This window comes from Condylura cristata, unplaced genomic scaffold (assembly GCF_000260355.1).
Source record: "Condylura cristata isolate star-nosed mole 26May11 unplaced genomic scaffold, ConCri1.0 scaffold00003, whole genome shotgun sequence".
Taxonomy (NCBI): Eukaryota; Metazoa; Chordata; class Mammalia; order Eulipotyphla; family Talpidae; genus Condylura; species Condylura cristata.
In genome coordinates, this window is record NW_004567104.1 from 2,866,334 (window position 1) to 2,873,455 (window position 7,122).

The window sequence follows — 7,122 nt, forward strand, 5'->3', positions numbered from 1 at the left end:
CTAATCACAAACTTCATTTGGAATTTGGCAATTCTCAAATAATAAAAATAAATCCATTCATAGTCATATCTCTATATATTGACATTAATGTAGTAAAATGTAATCGTGGAAATAAGTCTTCACACACAATTTTTTGATTCAGTTCTGTCATATGAACAAAAATAATGATATGAAAAGCATACACATTTCATTATTATGACAATAAGGAAAATTCCAACTGAAATAAAAGCACTATAATTCAAGATCACTAAGCATCAACTTAAGGGAAAAATATGACTAAAATACTTTCAATATTTACATATTTTAAACATATTCCTATAAAACATTTATATACACTTATATATAACATCCATAATCCAAATAGAAAGAAAGGAAATAATCCATCATCAGCAACTTTTTTTTTTAATATTTATTTATTTGTACATACAGAACTGGGGTATAGGCCAGAGGCTCAGGGGTGGCGAGAGGCTTTACCAGAGACAGAGCGGAGAGCAGAACAGGCAGATCTACGAAGTACACTGCTGAGGAGAGCAGCAGGCAGGTCAGGAGAGGTCTGTCTCACCATGTGGTCACCTTCTGGGGCAGGCGGGAATTGAACTCATGCAGAAGTGGCTTTAGCTTCTCAGTGCTGTGCTTTAACCCGCTGCGCCATCAGGGAGGGCTTATTTGTTCATACAGAACTGGGGTGCAAGCTGGAGGAGAAGAGGTGGTGAGAAGATTCACGAGAGGCAGAGCGGGGAGCAGAACAGATCGACTGATGACTGACGAAATACACTATTGAGGGGAGAAGCGGGTGGGTCAGGAGATGTCTGTAGCGCCATGTGGGTCACCTCGTGGGCAGGTGGGGTTCGAATTCATGCTGAAGTGGCTTTAGATTCTTAGTGCTGTGTTTTAACCAGCTGCGCCACCAGGGAGAGCCCATCACCTCCTTTTTTACATGTAGGGAAATTAAATTGGGACCATAGTACAATACATCCTTACTGCATTTCCCACATAAAATAATTCTAACACATTTGTTAGAAGGCATGTTCCTCAGAAGTGCACAAAAGCAGAGAGACTGCTGCAAAAGTAGATGGAATTTCTGTCCCTCCCTAACTTCAATATAGCTGATCTGTAAAATTTATTTTACTGTGTCTACCTGAATAAGGAGTTAATACTACTTAGGGTCATTTAACACCTTTGAACTGATGGTTGTTTCCTAAATTTAAGTTCCCTTGCACCTTCCTGGCCCTTACTATTGGCAGAATATTCTTAACTTTCTTAAGATTTGAACAATTGGCAATTAATTCTACTTTTTTTTTCTGTGTTATGCTTATTTTTCCACCTCACACTAAATTCATTGTATCCCTTTTTACCTATTTTTAAAAAAGATTTATTTACTTATGCATACAATGACCAGGGTGTAGACCACATTAAAGGATTCACCAAAGTGGGGAACACAACAGGTGGATCTATTGAAATACTCTACTGAGTGGGTGAGACAGGAGAGGTCTGTTGCATCATGTGGGGTCACCTCCCTAGCCAGTAATCAAATTTGTGATGCAGTACTGTGGATATATGCATATGCTTCTATTTAAACCCTTGCATTAACAGGAGGCCCTTCTTATCTCCTTAGATTTTGTTAACATTTACTATCCTTGGCTACTCACTTGTTATTACAGATATAGAATTCAATCACACTTGTGGTAGTGAAAATCTCCCTGTCATCTTGCTTTTAATACTATGCTTAGTTACTCTGTGGATTTAACATTTTCTCTCTCTCTCAGAAACAACATTTTAGGCTTAAGAAGCTCTTACAGTCCTTACATATATTGACCCTTACTAAGAACTGCTTACATAGTCTAGTTGAGTCTTCATCAATCTCACATTGATCTATTAATGAAAATAGTAATTCACTATCTGTCCCTTCTTCAAATGTTATCTCTCACTGAGGCCACTCCCAGTTATTTGACATCCAGTTTAGATCTGTATAAACCAGTAGCTTAGTTTACGTTCTTTTCTAAGATCTTTAAATGCTATCAGACCAAGATGTATTCAAAAATCTTGACTCTGATTTGCTTCCTCCTTTTGAGATTTAATGGTTACTTGGTAAACCATTTTCTATGAATCATTATATTCAAAATAATTGAACATACATATGAAACTTTTGTTTCTCTTGTCATTTGCATTCTGCCTTGATTCATATATAATAGAAGCAATACAATGACAAGAAAAAGATTACTGAAAGAATATTAATTAAAAATATCTAGAAGAGGGCCCTCCTTGGTGGCGCAGCAGGTTAAAGCACTGCACTGAGAAGCTAAAGCCACTTCCGCATGAGTTCGATTCCCGCCTGCCCCGGAGGTGACCACATGGCGTGGCAGACCTCTCCTGATCCGCCTGCTGCTTCCCTCAGCAGTGTACTTCATAGATCTGCCTATTCTGCTCCCCACTCTGTCTCTGGTGAAGCCTCTCACCACCCCTGAGCCTCTGGCCTATACCCCAGTTCTGTATAAATATATATATATATATGTCTAGAAGAGTTTCATTGAAAAATTAAAATTATAATATTTATCATGTTTATGCATGTGTAAGTTTGTGTTCATTTTTTATTTTGATCCCATTCCCACTCCAACTCCACCATCATAAAATGTCTCTGGTATATAGTTGCTTATTTCCCCCCTTCTCCCCCATGGCCCTTTATGCTCCTACTATGACTGAAACCATCAGTATTTTTCTTTTTCTTTCTGGCTTATTTCACTAAGCATTATCCCTTCCAGCTCCATCCATGTTGCTGCAAATAGCATGAGAATCTTTTCTGAATAATATTCTATTGTGTGTATATACCACATCTTTTTAATTCAGTCATCTACTTTTCATTCCATGTCTTTTCTGTTGTAAATAAAGCAGCAATACACATGGGGTGCAGGTGTCTTTTTGAATCAGTGTTTGTGTGTGTGTGTGTGTGTGTCTTTTTGGATATGGACCTAGGAGTGGGATTTCTGAGTCATATAGAAGCTTCATTTTTAGCAGTTTGAGAAACCTCCAGTTTTCTATAGTGGTTGTACTAGTTGATATTCCCACCAGAAGGCAGGTGATTTCCTTTTTCTCCACATCCTTGCCAATATTTGTTGCTGCTATTGTTTTAAGATGTGCCATTCCACTGGTGTGAATTGGTATCAAATTGCGGTTTTAATTTGCATCTCCCTTATTACAAATGATGTTGAACATTTTTTCATATGCTTGTTGTCCATCTGCATATCCTCTTTGGAGAATTGTGTTTTTAGTTCTTCCGCCCATTTTTGATGGGATTCTTTAATTTATTTTTGTTGAGTTTCTTTGTGTATCTTTGTGATCAATCCTTTATCGTTAGTATTGTGTAAGAAAGTTTTCTCACTATCATAGCAATGTCTGTTTGTGTTTAATGTCTTTTTTCTGTACAGAGGCTCTTTAAACAGTCCCATCTGTTATCCTTTCCTTCACTATTCTTGCTATGGATGTTGTATCTTTAAAGATGTTATTGACATGTATGTCGTGTAGTTCTTCACCCATCTTTGCTCCCAGTTATTTTATGATTTTGGGTCTTATGTCTAGCTTATGTCTAGGACTTTAATCCACTTTGAGGTTTTTTTTTTTTTTTTTTTTTTTTTTTTTTTTTTTTTTGGTACATGGAACAAGGTAGTGATCTAGTTTCATTCTTTGCATGTAGCTTTCCAATTATCCCAGCACCATTTATTGAACAAACTTTCTGTGTTTCTGTGTTCCATTGTATATTATTTGATCCTTTGTCAAATATTAGCTGCTCATAAATATGTAGGTTTATATCTTGGTTTTCTATTTGAATCCACTAGTCTGTGTGTCTGTTCTTGTTCCAGTACCATGCAGTTTTGATTATCATGGCTTTGTAGTATAAGCTTGAAATAAGACAATGTAATGCCTCTGTAAACTTTCTATTTAGTCATGAGAAATCTTTTGTGGTTCCATATGAATCTCATCAATATTTATTCTATTTCTTTGAAGAATGTAATTGATACTTTTATTGGGATAGCATTAAATGTGTATATCACTATTGGTAGGATGACCATTTTGATGACGTTAATTCTCACATCCATAAGCAGGGGATTTTTTTCCATTTCACGGTGTCTTCTTGTATTTCTTTTACAGTGTTTTGTAGTTTTCTTTGTATAGGTCTTTTATCTCTTTTGTTTGGTTGATTCCCAGGTATTTGATTCTTTGTGTTTTATTTGAAGGAGGAGATAGATTTTTTGTTTTATTTTTGCTTCTTCTGATTGGTTTTATATAAGAGGTCTCTGAATTCTGTGTGTTAATTTTATATCTTATTACCTTAATAAACTGGTTGATTGTTTTGATTAGTCTCTCTATGGAATGGTTAGAGTTTTCAATGTAATTATATCATATACACATAAAGATAGTTTTATTTCTTCTTTCCCTATTTCGATTCCTTGCATATATTTTTTTCCTGTCTTATTTCTCTGGCTAGAATGTCCAATGTTATGTTGAAGAGCAGTGGTGACATCCTTGTCTAGTTCCTGATCTGAAAGGAAAGGCTTTCAATTTTTCTCCTTTGAGGATAATATTGACAGTGGATTTGTCATATATGGCTTTTATCACGTAGAGGTATGTTCCTTCTATTTCGAGGATTTTGAAGGCCTTAAACATTAATGGATGTTGAACTTTGTCTAATGCCTTCTCCACATCTATTGATATTATCATATGGTTTTTATTTTTCTGTCAGTTGATGTGATGAATTACATTAATAGATTCTCTGGTGTTGAATTATCCTTGTGATCCTGGGATAAAACCCACCTGGTCATGGTGTATTATTATTTTAATGCATTGTTGGATTCTGTTGCCCAAGATTTTGTTGAGATTTTTTGCATCAGTGTTAATTAGGGACATTGGTCTGATTTTTGTTTGTGTGGGTGTGTGTGTTTTCTTTGTTAGGTTTTGGTATTAGTGTGGTTTGGCTTCATAAGAAGTATGTGGTAGTTTTCCTTCTTTTCTGATTTTTTGGATGAATATGTGTAGAATAGGTACTAGTTCTTTTATGAACGTTTGGAAAAATTCATTTTTAATCCATCTGTTCTTGGGCTTTTATTTTATTAATTTGTAAATCTATCTGGCCTGGATTTTGATAACTTCTTCAATTTCCTTGATTGTAATTGGCCTGGTTAGTTGTTTTCTATTTCTTGTTTATCTAATTTTCAGTCTTTGTAGAGATGTAGGAATTTATCCATTTCTGCTAAATTGATGAAGTTGTTTATAGTCATTTGTAGTATTCTCTGATTATACTTTTGATTTCTGCTGTACCTTTGTGATTTCTCCCCTTTTGTTTACTATTCTATTTGTTTTTGGATTGTTCTCCTAACTTCCATTTCATTTGTTTCTGATTTGACTTTTATTATTTCCTGTATTCTACTGGCTTTTGGGTTATTTTGTTGTTCTTTTTTCCAGGTCTTTAAGGTGGGACATTAGGTTATTTCTTTGAGCTATTTCTTGTTTCTTTATGTAAGCCTGTATTGCTATATATATGTTCCTCTTATAACTGACTTTAATGAGTCACATAAGTTTGGAGAGTTGTATCCTCATTTTCATACTTCTCAAGGTATTTTTTATTTTTCTTTGATCTCCTCATTGGTCCAATGGTGTTCCAGTAGTGTGGGCTTCATTATCCACAAGGTAGGTGGGCTTCTTGCCTTCTTTACATAGTTTATTTCTAATTTGATTCCTTCATGGTAGGACATGAAGGTATGATTTTGATCTTAGTGATATTGATATTTCTATTGATATTTATCTTGTGCCCCAGTATGTGGTAATCCTAGAGAATGATCCATGAGGATTTGAGAAAAATGTGTACTTAGATTTTTTTCGGTGCAGTATTCTATGGATGTCTGTTAGACCCATGTTGTCCACGTCCTTGTGCAGAGCTTTACTGTCTTTGTGCATTTTTTGTCTTGCTGATTTATACATTGTTGAGAGTGGCATATTGAAGTCTCCTACTATGTATATATTTTCTCTGATATACATTTTCATAGATGACAGTAATTCCCTGATATGTTTTGGTGTTCCTTCATTTGGTATATTTATGTTGAAGTGTTGAGGGTTGTTATGTCTTCTTGATTTATTGTCCCTTTAGTCATAATGTAGTGGACTTCTGTGTCTCTTTTAAACTTTTTTTAGTATGAAGTGCATTTGCTTGTAGGATGTTTTCCTTTTTTTTTTTTAAATTTCCAATCTGTTTTCCCTGTAGACAGGACGTTGGGTTCTTTTTTTACCCATCCTGCAATGCTGTGTCTTTTTATTGATGAGATTAAGCCATTTACATTTACAGATGATATTAATATACTGGCACCTTTATTTGCTACTTAATTTGGTCCTTTTGTGATTTCATTCCTTATTATGCACTCTTCTTGTCCATTCTTCTGTTCGATTTGATTTGAGAATTTCTTGTAGTATTTTTTTGGAGTGGGGGGTCTACACAAGACAAAATTGTAGAGTTTCTGTTTGTCTGAAAATGCCCTTATTTTTTTCTTCGTATAGGAAGGAGAGTTTCACAGGATAGAGTATTCTTGGTTGGCATTTAATGCTTTGGATTTTGTTGAGTATGACTCTCCACTCTCTTCTTGTGCATAGTGTTTCTTCAGAGAATTCTGATATCAGCCTGATTGGTTTCTTTTTATAGGTTATTTATTTCTTCCCTCTTGCCATTCTCATTCTCATTTCCTTGTCTTGTATTCTTGGTAGCTTTACTATGATGTATCTTGCTGTATTTCTCCTATCATCATGGTAGTTTGGTGCTCTTCTTGCTTCTTGGATGTTTGTTTTCATCTCCTTCTTCATATTAGGGAAGTTCTCTTCAATTACCTCTCAGAATATATTTTCGATTACTTGGCCTTTCTCCTCACCTTCTGGGATACCTCTAACTCTGATATTTCCTTTCCTAATGGTGCCAGATAGCTCTTGAAGTGTTTCTTCACTCCTTTCATTTTTATTTCTCTTTCTTTTCTTGTTTTAATTCTCTTTGTTTCTGTGTCTTTGAGGGCACTGAATCATTCTTACATTTCATCTATTCTGTTTTCATTAATTTTCCCAGCATTCTTTTTCTCCTCTAGTGGCTTTTTC